Genomic DNA, 14,951 nt, shown 5'->3' with positions numbered 1-14,951 from the left:
CGAAAAGGAATGGGACAACTGGAGTGGGGGTGGGCTCTAATGGTCAGTGTTGAGGGGGATCAGGGGAAGAGTGTGACCCTGGGGGTCAGAAAGAGGGACTGGAGGGCTTTATGGCCGAACCGTGGAGGGGGACGAAGCAGCGATGTACCCCGGATTGGGGGGGACGGGGATACAGCGCACCTCCCCACACCGAGCAGCGATCCTGAGCACCACCGAGGCCCCACTGGGCCCCTCCCCGAACACCCACTTGTAGAAGCTGAGGCGGCGCTCGGAACCCCGGAGCTGCCCTGCGCCGTTGGAGCAGCGCGCGGCCCCGCACCACTTCCGCACGGCTGCCTCGGTCTCGCGGCGCAGGGTGATGACGTCACACCGCCTCACGCATCTCACCCAAGTCAGCCACTCGTCCCTCACCCGGCCCCAACGCGCTGCTCCAGTAATCGCCCTCAACGCAGGCAGAAAGTAATCAACCTTTTATTTTCATTATTCCCTACTAAAAATCTCTGCTGTCTTTTGCGAATTGCCTGAATTTCCACTTGTTACACGCAGGTATGTTTTGCGTTTCCCCAGTTGCTCCGTGTCTCTAATTTGACACGGCCGAAGGCTTTGCGGGGCTCCTCCTGCTGATACAAAGAGAATAGGCTTCGTTACGCACGTAGGAAGAGCCACGGCACATTCGCACAGCTCCCTTTGCCAGCCGCAGAACCCTGACTTGCTCTGCTCAGCTCCCTGGGCTGCCGTGGGATGGCAGAATGGCGCTGCTGATGGGGGAAGGCAGCTGCACTCCTCCCTCTTGCCAGCAGTCGTCCCTTCCCAGGGGGACAGTTTCCCTCCCACAGCGCCTTCCCGCTGCTGCTCTCTCTGCTCTAGTAGGAAGAGAAAGTGCTTCCAAAAGTGGGATGGCTGCGTTCCCCTCGTCTGTCTTCCCCGCAGGAGTTGGCCATGTTGGAGAGCAGAGGCTGAACAGGCAAACCCTTTTGTCCCAGCACTTGCAGGCAGCCCGGCCTTCCTCCCTGGCAGCCTGCCACACACACTGGCCATACCTGCATGTGGAAGATCTGGGTGATCTCTCTGTCGATGTCGTAAACAAACAACCCGAGGAGAGTTTCACCTTTGTCCTCATCTGCTCCCTCAAAGACAAGAGATGATGGCGGTCATACTTAGGCAGGCCGTATGAAAAAGAACATGCTGAGGCTGAAGGTGGGAGCCCCTCCCCCCCCACATCAGCTCTGGCTCGATTGGAGCACAAAGGAGGGTGAACCCGAGTTAGGGCACATGGAGAAATTGCTCCCAGCTGCTTGGCCATGAAGAGCAGCAGAGGGGTCTTATAGGGCTCTATGGGGTCTTATGGGGCTCTGTGGCAAAGCTTTTCCTTGGGGCTTTCCTCCAGAAGAAGCAGTGAGCAGAGACTTACCAAGACAGCAAACTCTTTGGGGGCACTGCTGACTTCCCCAGAGGGAGAAACTGCCTTGGAGATGTGCCAGACAGTGAAAGCCATGGGTTGGAGATGCTGATTCTGAAGGTGCTTGTGCTGGAGCTTGAATTTCAGCCTGCAGATAGCTGGCTGTGGTGGTTGATGATGCTCACAGCACAGGGTGTGAGGGCCTTGCATAGGAGCTGATTCCTGAGGAGGCATGAGAGGGTTGGCACCCTCCAGTTCCTGGGAGGTCCCAAATGCCCTTGGGCAACGGAGGGGGTGACAGTGGATGTGGGGGGCTGGGAGCAGCAGACTTTGCCTAAGCTTAGGATTGGAGTAGCTCAGTTCCCAATGAGAGCACATCATTCCTACTGTCCTGCTTTCTTTCCAAAGGAACTGACCGAGAAACTGAGCAGGATGCACTGCAGGAAGGCAGCCATCCCACACTGCCGGTCTTAGACAGTGGAACACAGGCAGCACCAACAACTGGCATGCCAGGTAATTTCTGTCCCACGCTTATCCAGCGTCACTTACCAGAGTCACTGTGTGCCTGCAGGCTTTTACTGCCTGCCCTTGCACACCAGCTCAGCAGCCAAACCTGAGCGTGTGGGCACAGAGCATGTGTAAAAGAAGCCAGGGATGGCTCTCTGAAAATGGCTGACCTCAGTTCCAGCGGTGTGCCAGAGAAGGTACTTGCTCTGTGACTTGCTCTCTCTTGCTCAGAGAAGGTACACCTCTGTGATGCTGCTCAGCTCCCACCACTCACAGTTCCCAGAGAGTTGTGAGCTTTGCCCTTATGCAACAAAGCCACCTGGGGGCGATGAGCAGGGTCCTGTGTGATAGGAGCCTGCAGGAGTGTTTCTTCCCTGGGCTGACTCTGTGCCCCGCGCTGGCTGGTGCCCAGCCTCTAACCTGGGGGGTGTCCTGCGGGAGAGCTCAGGACACGCGCGCTGGGAAAAGTGTGAGGGATTCTGCTCTGCAGTGCTCCCCACAGACAAAGCCCAGATCCCAGGGCACAGCCCCAGCCCTCAGCCCAGAGGAAGACACGGGTAGTGCCTGTGCAGCCTCTCCCCACCCAACAAGAGGTGGAAGACCCGGTGCTTAAGCACCAGAGACAGAGGCACCCACTAATGAAAATCTCTTGGGTCCATGAAGCACACTGGGAGATCATCTATAACGCAGGTGAAGGTAACATGGAACATTGTCTCATTTCTTCCAGGCATGAATGCCAGGAAAAGCACAGAGGCTGCTGTTCAGAAATCTGTGCAGAAGCACCACATCGCAGCCATGGTAATGTTCTCAGTTGTGCTGCTGTCTGCGCTGATGCTGGCCTGTGGTGCTGTGATATGGATGTGCAAAAAATACCTGTGAGTTGGCTTTTCCCCAAAACACCCAATTGCTGCATTTGGCAATGAAGTATTTATAGTGCCAGGATCCCGGACGGCCAAATCAGCTGCTGGCAGTACACTGCCAGGACTTATGTTGCCAAGTCTTCCTAGTTTCCCCTTATTTCGCTGTCAGGGAGTAGTCCTTTCTGAAACTCCTTTTCACAGAGTGTGCAAGAGAGAAGAGAGAGCAGCAGAACCAGCTCATCCTGATACCAACTAGGAGAGAGTTCCAACTGGAAATGAGGGCAGAATGGAGCTGGGAGAAGCAACAAAAGACTCTTGCCCCATCAAACAAAAATCTCAGCAATAGTTCTGGTCCATTCCATTCTGCCATCCAGGAGGCCAGAGGTCTTCAAAGTCATCTAGAAGGCCTGGAGCGTGAACTCAGAGCCGTGAAAGAGGTCCTGGGAACAGTCCTGAGTGCTGCTTTCTGTCAGAGGACGTCCCCGAAAGTGAGAGTGGAGAATCAGCAGCAGAGTTTTTGTCCTTCATCCTGCACTCTCCAGGACAAGTATCACCAATAATTTGAAGATTCTTAGCTCGCCATAGCTACAGTCCTTTTGAGGGTCCTCATCCCAGAAGAAGTGAGCTTCCTCCGCCCCCGGACAATACGTTAACATCTTTGGAGACGTGGATGAGAATGGCTGGTTTCAGGGAGAGCTGACAGATGGCACAAGAGGACTGGTCCCTTCCAGTTTGGTTGCAGAGGTTTCAGATGATGAACTGGATACACCTCAAGATCCTGTCAGAATTCCTACATCACTCCATCTGCAAGACTACCCCCTGCTCCCCTTGATGTTCAAGTGGAATGTGTGCAGGATGTGGATGAGCTCTTACAAAACAAAACAGAAACAAAAACAATCAATTAAACACCCACAATAAAACAGTCAATCAAACAAAAAACCCTAGGCTGTTCTTTTTCTTGGATAAACGGCTGTTTACAAGGGTGGATAGTGATAGGATATGGGGTTTTAAACTAAGGCAGGGGAGGATTAGGCTAGATATTAGGAGGAAGTTTTTTCACGCAGAGGGTGGCGAAGCACTGGAACAGGCTGCCCAAGGAGGTTGTGGATGCCCCATCCCTGGAGGCATTCAAAGCCAGGCTGGATGTGGCTCTGGGCAGCCTGGACTAGTGGTAGCCTGGTTGGTGACCATACATGTAGCAGGGGGGTTGGAACTAGATCACTGTGGTCCTTTTCAACCCAGACGTTTATATGATTCTATGATTCTATGATGGTATCAGACCTCAGCGAAGTAATGTGAAAGAAACAAGCCCTTGAAATTAAGCTTGGTTTGCTCTGCCCCTCATACACCTGATAATTGCATCCCTTGCTTGGCAAGCAACCTTTCTGTGGGGTGTGGACAAGGAAAGCAGAGAGGAGAATAAAGCAGCTGTTTTGTCCCAGAGCTTTCATTTCACTGGGGTCTGACCCTATTTTCTGAAACTAAGAGACAACATGTGGAAGAAGGACAGGAAAAGATGCAAGGAGGTTTTGTTTTTGGTACTCATTCCAGCCTGCTGCTTGCTGCTGGGAAAGGCGTGCTTGGTTCCAAGGGAGGATGTATGGTGGAAAGCCAGCAGCTGGGAGGTTTGGGATCCCCAGGATACCCAGTGACAAAGGACAACACCCAAGCAAGATCTGGGGTGATTTGTTTTTAAACTGCATCCAGTTAAGTCCTGTCCCATTGCATCTGTCATATGTCTCCCCATTCTCTTTAGGGTCCCACTGACAAGGTGTTCTCCGTTTTGCAGTTCTGTCTGATTTTCTCATCTCCTCAGGGCCTTGCAGCATTGAGAGGAAGGTTTTCCCTCTCTCCTTTCCCTCTGTGAAATCATTTTAATTGCTGACTGCCCCCCCCATGTTGGGCACACACCATCTTTAGTTGCATCAAGAGTCTTTTTCCTCTCTTCCTGAATTTCCCTGTTTTCCCTCTGCTTTGGGGAAAGTCCTCCTGTTGCAGACGTGACCCCTTGCAGAGCTGTGACTGCAGTACCCAGGCTGCAGGAGCAGAAACATTTCAGGTGCCAAAATGGTTTTCTTTCTGTGGGGGAAGATGTAACTGTGAGCAAGTCAGCAAAGAGTTTATCAGACTCCTTGATAGACCCTATCACAGTGAAACCTTGGGAGTCTGGAGTGTAAGACAGAGAGCAAATGGGATCTGTTTGCGTATAAGGGTAAACAGGAGGCTCTGTTTGTATGCACTGTCAACCTTATCACACTTAAGAAACCTTTCATCATTTGTCACTGTTGTTTGGGAGAAGCTAGGCCAATTAACTGATGAGAGGGACAGGAATTCTTGGCTTGTAAGTGAATGGTATATAAGATGTATGTTGAACACAATAAAGCAGAACTATTCTAAGAGCTATTCTGATGCTACAAGAAACTGTGAGAGCTCTCTAACTCGACTGAGTGCCGACATCTTTCCTTGCTGTGATGGAATGGGGTACACAGAGAAGGAGGACTTCCATTCTCGGGGTGCATGTGTACATGGGAAGGCATGCAGGGTGGGCTCTGTCTTGGCAAGTTCAGCCAGCAGCTGTATCCAGCTGGCAGAAAGCAATGCCTTCTGTCCCATGCCACCTTTGCACCAACTGGAACTAACTCAGCCATGCAGACAGAGCTCCCAGGGTAACAAGCAGCACTACGGATTTCCATGTGCAGGGTTGTTATGCATTATTGGTTTTTCACATTGGCATCTGATAAATGATATGATGGTAGTTTCCCTGGCCAGCAGAGCTGGAGCTCTGCATTGTACACAGACAAGGAAGCAGTATTAATACACTGTTAGCAAAACCTATTATCCCTGTGGCTATCACTAACCTAGCTTGTACTGCAAACATGGGAAGACTAATAAGCTGTTCAGTAATGCAGCACTAGGATAGGAGTGAGCAGACAAGGAGCTTTAAGGCTGAGGAAGCCCTTGATCTTGGTTAATTAATTTCTTATTTGGTATAAAGTCCTAGTTATATAATGAGATCTGTACTGATCTCTAATGGGTTATGCACTGTTAGAAAAACAGTGCTCTGCTTTTCTCCAAACTCCAAACGTCAATGGAAGTTTCCCATTGTTCTTTGCTATGAGTATTTAATTGTAATAGAGGGTTTGTGCATCTTGTTATTTTTCTTGCTTTCTGGAAACAAGAAAAGAAAATAAACGATCTCTTGGCACTCAGCAGTGACAGCTAGCTTTGCCTTTGCTAACTCTACCACTTCAGCTTGTCTTGAATAAACATGATGAGAGCAATGGAATAATTAAACCTTTCAGAAAATTAACTGTTGTGGCAGTTTGCCTTGACATCATACTATATAGGTTGCAGTTCATATTTTTAATGAAAAAAAAACTGCTTTAAGTTCGTCTGTGCCTTGAAATACTGAATGTAATTAAATGTAAAAAAGTACATTATAAGATTTCATCTGGATACACAGGAAGCATTCACTGAGCATCTTCCATCTCTTCTTTCACCTTTCATCTCAACAAATACACATGAGAAAAAGTGGTTAACTGAGGAAGACTGTTAAGCAAAACAGACCTGGCTGGCCTGAAAGGGTCAAACAGGGAACATGCGGCCCCTCCTGAAAGGGAAGGACTGCCATGTGAAACTGGCAAGCATAAGTTACAACTTCTTCGTTCCATGACCCAGAGCAGAACATGTTCTGTGGAGAGAACACCTTTTGATCACTGTACTGACCATAATCCACAAAGAGCTAATTAAATAATGATGTATTGCTGTCAGCTGCACGAATGTTATCTGATTTAAGTATTATACACTCCTCTAGCTAAAAGATATAAAAACCCTGTAACAACAATAAACTTTGCTTCTTGCACCACCAGAGCCTAAGCCCGTCTGTCCCAGGCGTCTTGAGCTGGTCTCTGTCAGTTAACAACCACAAGCCCGTATGGATGAGTCAGAGCACCACATCTTTAACAAAGAGAGGATAGCCCTACCGTCTATTTTCAGTCCCACTGGATATGACAGCATCACTGCAATGGGATCACAGACAGATTGATGGCTGTGACTGCGGTGTTTGGAGACCCCTGTGCAGGGAGATTAAGTCAGCCTAAAGTGTTCTTTCTATATGTGTACTGGTTTTGCCTCAGTTGCAGTTATTTTCCCTTCAGAAAACTGTGCTGAAGCAGGGAACTGAAGGCAAGAGTTGTCTGTGCCATGATGTCTTTGGAGGGCAGGCTTGAGTTCCCTATTGATCATTTAACTACTTTCCTCAACTACTCTGCTGCTGTGATCAGATCACATCTAAGAGAGCCTTAGCCTGCCTTCCTCACTTGCTTTCTGGTTCTATGAATGCCTCAGAATTGTCCTTTCTAAATGTGGCTGACACTCATCTCCTTTTGCTAGCTATGTTCTGTTTCACCTTTCCTTCAGTATATTCCCTCCTGCTTGTCTTGTGAGCACTGAAAAAAAATGAAGAAATGAAAATGAGCAGTCTCCTTCCCTGAGAGTCAGTAGGATGTCTGGGGTTTGCAACAGTTAAGGCTATTAGAAAAGAGCTATTCTTTTGCCTTAAGGTTTGAATGTTCATCTAACAAGGTTATGCCAGACTAAGCAGGTACACTTATGAATTACACCAAAACAGAGGAAGCACACACCTCGACTTAAACTGAATGAGAAATGGATGTTGATGTTAATTTGTTGTAAATCTGAGTATTGATTTATGACTGTGTCTTTTATTTGTGAAAGTGAAAGCAGAGGCTATTCAGAGAGCCATTCTGTAGTCATAAAAAAAAAAAAAAAAGTTAAGAAGGCATATGCAGCAATCCTTTCTCTTAATGAGTGTTAGATGTAACATTTAACATACGGAAATGTTTCAGGAACAATTTTACATTTTATTTTATGAATTATCACTAGTTTTTAACTTTCACGGACTTTAACTTAGATGTGAATGTAATAGATATGTTTCAAAGTATCTCAGACCATTCAAAAAACAGACCTGATGCCTATTTTCTGCTTTCATCTGTCCATTCAGCTCTTCTGTTGAAAAGTCATTGGTACTGAATATTTAACAAACTGGACAAGAAAATGAAAACACTGATCAACACTCTTGTTTTCTTTCCCCAAAAAGTTTGCAGTTTTCCTTCCTTGTGTTCGAATATAAGAACTTGAGTAAGTTGTTCTCTGTGGATAGCAGAATCTTTTCTTTACTGGCTAAAAATGCTGACCTATGAAAGCTTCTTAAAGCTTACACCTTGTGTGCACTCCTGCACCTGTTGAACATTGTACAGAATCACCAGTTCAGAATGCATTTATTATTCGAATACCCAGTGGAATGAGTCCACTGGAAAACAACTACTGTTAAACTACTAAAGTTAAAACAACTACTGCTTTGAAATGGAGAATACCACAGTCCACCACATACTGCTCATCCTACTTAACAAAAAATCATATTCTGCAAACATGCAATCAGATATAAAATATATATATTATAACTAAGTGTATTTATATGTTCTTCTCTCATGTTAGTTATGTAGCATATCAAACACATCATATATGAGCAGTATTTTTCTAAAAGCATCTTTTTCTTCTCCTTTTTTCAGACATTTCCATGGGATCTGCAGACGGTAAGACTGATGTTTATCATTGTGAACTGGGATATTTTTGTGCATCTGATTTTGTAATACTCTGAACTCAGATTTATAATGCTTTCCCCAGAAGATAAGATAAAGAATTTACAGACTATAACGAGTACTTTAAAGTATATGAAGTCACCTGGGATCTATTAAAACGAGCAGAAAAAAAGAATCGCTCTTGCTTGGTCTACAAAACCTAAATCATGTTTGAAATCTAGGCTAAAAAAATTCTTATATAGTTTTTAGGGTGTAGGAATGTGTGCTAGCTACCTCTCTTAGTTATCTGAAGACATAGTTCCTTTAACCAGTTGGATTTTAACCCAATGGGCAACTGTTTTTTCACAGTTTGGGAGTGAAGAGAGAATTTGACTTCTTCTTTTCATAGTTCACATACAGTGAACTGGAGTTGCTCACAAAAGCAGCTGCTGCTTTAGGAAACTGCAGAAATACTTCCTTCCACCTCCTGGTGTGTAATCAAATACAATAATCTGCAGGAAGAAAACAGATAATTTTTGTGAGCTTTCTTTTGCCTTTGTGTCATGAAGATAGTTGGGTGGACTTGACAGAAAGCCTTAACAACCCGTTTTTGACCTTTTGCAAATTCATCTAGCACAGAAGTCTGTGGATGCTTCTCAGGCATTCAGATTTGCAGTACTATCTTGTGAACATACCGCATATGTGATGCATATTATGCACTAATCTCTTTCTATTGGGATAGTTTAAAAGAAGTCTGAAAAAAAGTCGCATATGCAGTCTAGCCAAAATTTCAAGGTTGCAAAATCTAGACCAGCTAAAATAACCCAGAAGTGTTTCAAATGTATAACTTTAAATTAATATTACATATCTCTGTCAATTTTTTCCTTTCACAGGTTTACTTACAGCATGTTAATATTGTATATATATTCTATATTATAATTATTTTCCTATTTTCTCTAGTAAAAACCAAAAAAGGAACTATCAAGCTAAATATTTGAAGCTAAGGCTACTCAACCTTTACAGTTTTTCTCATAATTTTGAATGCAGAAAATTTGTTATCTTCCTTGCAGTATTTGTATCTCTTCAAAGTGGTGGTGTAGATAGCTGGCTGTATGGTTTGATTCCATAGTGTGTGTGAGGCTGTAAATGCTTCTTCATGGCACAGTGATGGAGTATCAAAGCTGTCCACTGACACTACTTGTGTTGCCTCCTTTCTTCTTTGCTGTGTAACAGAATGATTCCTCCTTTCTATTGAGAGTACCTGTGATAAAAAAAAGTCAGTGGATCTCAGGAAAGCAAGATGTGATAAATCTTCAGTGTATCTGCAGAACTTCTTTTCTAATGTAGTCCAGTGGCTAGAAGACTTAAATTCAGGAGTCTGTCTTTAGCCTTCACTGGAGGCGCAGGAAAGAACCCTTTGCTGCTTCCCTAGACCAGTTTGGTAGCTGCTGCTAGTTAGAGAATAGATGATTAATGAACTGCTGCTCTAGTCAACAATTGTCTACAAACAATCTAGTCTACAACAACAAAAATTGTATTCTTGTTTTCTGTATTTTAAATGTTTTTTTTTCTATACAGACAAAAAGCAAACTGGTACAGCCAGTAAGCAAACTTCCACCCAACATTGCAACTGCTCTATATGTGTGCTTTAATCAAATGTGATTTAATATATAGTTTTTTGTTCCATCTATCAGTGCTGCTCTTCTAGATTGCAATCTGCTGCCTCCAAATGTTGCAAGCCACATAGCTTTTCCTTACATCGCTTAATTTAGTCACTTTCATTCTTTAGATTAAAATTGCTCTAGTAAAATATAAATCTTGTGTTTCCTCATCAAGTCCACCTTTATCTTTTTCATCTTGTGTTTTTTTCTTTGCTTTTCTGTCTGCTTAAAGCCTGATTCTTCAAAAAGTCTTTCCCTGTGTAACCTGGTCACGGAGGCAATCCCAAACAGTGTGTCATCAGAAGATGTTAACAGATCTCAAACTGATCTAGGTTCACTCAACTGGGGTCTAGATGTTAGCACACCCAGTGTCAGCCAGGAAATTACTACAGGCGGTTCTTTGCTTTTCGCTGGGGCAGAGCAAACCTCAAGCAAATTCATGGGTACTCTATCTGCTAGTGTTTGGCCTGCTGTAGGTCAGCAGGAGGATGCTGCACCAGGGTCTGCTTCAGAAAATGAAAACCAGAGGACTTCTCTGGTGGATGCTAAGGATGTCCTACAGGAAGATGTGGCAACCAGTTAGCGTTTAGAGAACATAACTGGTTTTGAGACACCCGTCCTGGGAACTGATAGCTTATTGGTTTAATGGTGGCACACTAGCAAAGCTCTGCTGGGTTTAATGGTGGCACAGCTGTGCTGAGTTTACTGGTGACACAATGGCAAAGTTCTGCTATGTTTAATGATAGCACATTGCACAGCTCTGCTGGGTTTAATGGTGCCACATTGGCACAGCTGTGCTCGGTTTAATGGTAGCACATTGCACAGCTCTGCTTGGTTTAATGGTAACACATTGGCAAAGCTCTGCTGGGTTTAAAGTTGGAAAATGGTAAAGTTCTGTTGCGTTTAATGGTGACATATTGCACAGCCCTACTGAGTTTAATGCTGGCAAACTGTAAAGTTCTGCTGGGTGTAATGGTGGCACGGCAATGCTGCATTTAATGCTGGCACTTTGCACAGCTCTGCTGGGTATAATTATTGCAAATTGCGCAGGTCTGCTGTGTGAAATGGTGGCACATGGGCACAGCTCTGCTGGGCTTAATGGTGGCACACTAGCACAGCTCTGATGGGTTTATTAGTGACACATTGGCACAGCTCTGCTGGGTTTAATGGTGACACAGTGGCACAGCTCTTCTTGGTTTAATGGTGGCACATTACACAGCTCTGCTCTGTTAATTAGTGACACATCGGCACAGCTCTGCTGGGTTTACTGTTGAAACAGCTCTGGTGGGTTTAATGGTGACACACTACATAGCATTTTGTTCGGCCTTTTTGCTTTAGGTCCTTTACCCAATGCAGTCCTATTTATGAAAATATGGCATTTTTTTCTCAAAATACCAACTCTCTCTCTCATAAATGTCAGTTTCCAACGAAGTATGTTCTTATCTCCAGAAATAGCAGTTTTCGGAGAAATACCTTACATTTCCTCTCAAAAACACTACTTTACACTCCTCAAGAGAACATTTTCTCCCAGAAATACCTGTACTTTTAGGAATACCTCATGTTCCATCCCAAGAACACTACTTTACACTCCTCAGTATCACACTTACTCCCATAAAAATGGCATTTTCTCCCAGATATACCAGTTTTCTCCCAGAAATGTGATATTTTCTCCCAGATATACCAGTTTTCTCCCAGAGATGTGACACACTGGCAGATCATCTGGGTGTAATTGTGACATATTGCATGGCTCTGCTGGGTTTATGACATATTGGCACAGCTCCACTGGGTTTCATCGTGACACACTGGCACAGCTCTGCTGTGTTTAATGGTGGCTCCTCTCTGCTGGGTTTAATGGAGACACACTGCAAATGTCTGCTGGGTTTAACGATGGCACACTTGCACAGCTCTGCTGGGTTTAGTGGAGGCACACTGGCACAGCTCTGCTGGGTTTAATGGAGACACACTGCAAATGTCTGCTGGGTTTAATGGTGGCACACTTGCACAGCTCTGCTGGGTTTAGTGGTAGCACAGTGACACAGCTCTTCTGGGTTTAATGGCAAAGCACTGCTTGGTTTAATGGTGGTACATTGCACAGCTCTGCCGGGTAGAATGGTTACACCCTGGCACAGCTCTGCTGGCTTTAATATTGCAGAGTGGCTCAGTTCACCTGGGTTTAATGTTGGCACAGCTCTGCTTGGTTTAATGTTGACATATTGGCAAAGCACTGCTGCGTATAATGGTGGCTCCACTCTGCTGGGTTTAATGGAGATAGACTGGCAAATCTATGCTGGGTTTAATGGTGACACAGCTCTGCTGCATTCAATGGTGAAAGAGCTCTGCTGGGTTTAATGTGGCCTACTTACACAGCTCTGCAGGGTTTATTAGTGACACACTGGCACAGCTCTGCTGGGTTTCATGGTGACACATTGGCACAGCTCTGCTGGGTTTGGTGGTGGCACACTGGCACAGCTCAGCAGGGTTTAATGGTAACACACAGGCACAGGGGGACACAGCGGGGAGCAGGGGCAGCCTGGTGTTAAGTGTGAGAAGCAGAGTCTCTTGGATCTTGGCACTACATGGCAAATAAATGGCTCGCATCAAATTAGATCCCTGACAGATCTTTTCCTTATGCAAGCTTTAATAGCAAATGGCACTGTTTCCTAAAAGAGTTTTATGGAAAAACATGATATTACATTTACCTGGAAAAATGAAAAGAACAAACCAGAGTATTCATCCTTACGCACAAAAAGCACCATCAATAAAGCAACTATGCCTTTGTCTGAAACATTTCTGTGAGAGTGGGTAATTAGTATTTCAAAACCTACTCTGATCAGCCACTGGCAGCTTACAAGGCACCTGCTCAGCTGCTTGGCATCCCTGACAGCTGAGCACAGGTGACCAACCAATAAACTCTACTATACTTCTAATAGACAAGTGATTCTACTTATCTTTGCCTTCCTGGCAACACTGCTTCCTTTCAGTACACTGAGTGGTATCTGTAGTAGTAGGATCTGAAGCAACGTCATTTGCATCCCTACAAGTGCTGTGGATTACTTAGAATTTTAGGCCAGTTTGCTTTCTTCAGGAAAAAAACAACTGGACGTGGATAATCCCAGTCCAAGGATGGAGCCAGAGAATTATTTCTGTTACTAAATGTCCCCGCCCCCCCCCCCCAAACTGTGTGCATGTGAACAACTAAGCATTTTGATTTTTGTTTTTATTCCTTTGTCTTTCTAAACAAATAATTCATACGTTTACTAACACCCTGTGTACCTCTGATGTCTATAAAGCCATTACTAATATTCATTAATTCTATTCCATTTATCCTCAAGCTTATATGATAAACATGCAACACGTGTTGATGTTCATGGAGCTGCAGCTACTCTGAGCACACTCACAGGCAACCCAGCACAGGGCATGTGCCTGAGACAGAACATGAAATCCAACAGCAGACAGCAAATTATGTTCTCAGTTTGGTCACTGGGTTGGATCCGACTGCTTCCCTCAGTCCTGCCCTCAGAAAAGTTTAGGATTTCAATGAAATTTTGTCTTAGCCCACTGTGTCTTTGCACACACTGCTGGCTCACATTGAATAGCCCATTGGCCAACATTCAAAGGGACTAAGCAATAAGATGAAAATCTTTCCTTGTTATGGTAACATAGAGACAGAATCTCCATGGGGAAGAAGAGAAAAGATGTGAGCCTGCCCAACATCTCCTGTGCCTACACAGAAGTCAGTACAATTTGACTGCTTGATAGCAATACTGCCGTTTAGATTCAGTTCACAAACTTTTTTTAAATTATAGCATTTTGTTCTTTTTCTTCTAATGTTTACAGCTGTCTGTTTACAAGAAAACTGCTCCAAAAGGCTGCAGTGCTCTCTTTGCTCCATTTTCACAGAGAAAACTTGCAAATGTGAGAAGTTAATTAGCAATATACGCTTAGCTAGCAACAATTTGATCGCCGCTACAAAAAGCCCTCGAGAGGGCAGCGACACGTCGCTGCCCACCTGAGGCACAGCAGAGGAGGTAGTACAGCTATCTCCCAGGCTGCCTTAACGTGGTGCTTTTGTAAGGTACCCCTGTCTGCACTCCCCTGCAAGGAGTCTTGTTATTGCTATTGGTGGTAAGTGCCAGGGCACTTAGCAAACCCGGCAATAGTGTGAGGGTAGGGGGCAGCAGGGCAGGGCTGATCACTTGCACCCCTTTAGGACTTTCTTGTTGAGTTAGTGAGCCTGCTGGTAGCCTGCTGGTAGCCATGGGTGCACCCCGGCAGAAGGCTTCAAACACAAAAACTGTGAAGAGCCATGCAGAGGTCCCGAGCACGCGCAGCAGAAAGACAGTAGCCAAGAAGAAGTAGCCAAGAGCCAGACTGAGGTCTGGTGCATGCATAGAGGGGAGAACAACGGTATGAAGTGTGTGGCGACTCAGACAGAGTTACCATCACGAGATGGTAGTGTGCAGGTCACTGGCTGGGAGGAATGCCACAGCCTGGCCTTTGCAATGCCACATGAAGGAGGCAGCACTTGTACAAGGTGCGAGCAATTGAATGACTTGCTCAGCCTTGTGATTAGCCTGAAGGAGGAAGTGGAGAGGCTGAGGACTATAAAAGAATGTGAGAGGGAGATTGACTGGTGGTGTCAGTCCCTCTCAACCTCAGGTTCTCGGCACACAGATGAGGCTCCTCACGGAGCACATCAGCCCCTGCCACCTTACAAACACCTGGTAAAGGGGAACCAGCCAGCTGACAGCGTTTCAGCGAGCCCCCTGTCCTCTCTTCCCCCTAACAGCAATTTGAGAAGGGAGGAGGAGTGGAAACGGGTACCTGCTCGGCGGAGGGGGCATCCCCCATCCCGACCATCCCCGGCTCCCCAGGTGCCTCTGCGTAACAGGTTTGAGGCCCTGGAAGTTGAGGGGGGGACGAGTGA

At 45.6% G+C, this 14,951-nt stretch overlaps 1 long non-coding RNA gene across 3 annotated transcripts; it reads left to right on the top strand.

Moving 5' to 3' along the window:
* Positions 1-362: 362 nt before the first annotated feature.
* LOC122175421 lies at positions 363-3,699 on the top strand. Of its 3 annotated transcripts, XR_006177410.1 has the most exons (4): positions 363-546; positions 1,808-1,912; positions 2,634-2,781; positions 2,968-3,699. It is a non-coding gene; the product is annotated as an uncharacterized LOC122175421 (long non-coding RNA). The 3 variants fall into 3 exon arrangements; XR_006177409.1 differs by having other exon boundaries at positions 363-459; positions 2,634-3,699; XR_006177408.1 differs by having other exon boundaries at positions 2,634-3,699.
* Positions 3,700-14,951: the final 11,252 nt, after the last annotated feature.

Source organism: Lagopus leucura, unplaced genomic scaffold (genome assembly GCF_019238085.1).
Source record: "Lagopus leucura isolate 7727_CA_CO unplaced genomic scaffold, USGS_WTPT01 Super-Scaffold_739, whole genome shotgun sequence".
NCBI classification, from domain to species: domain Eukaryota; kingdom Metazoa; phylum Chordata; class Aves; order Galliformes; family Phasianidae; genus Lagopus; species Lagopus leucura.
This window is presented reverse-complemented; position numbering and strand designations above follow the sequence as displayed.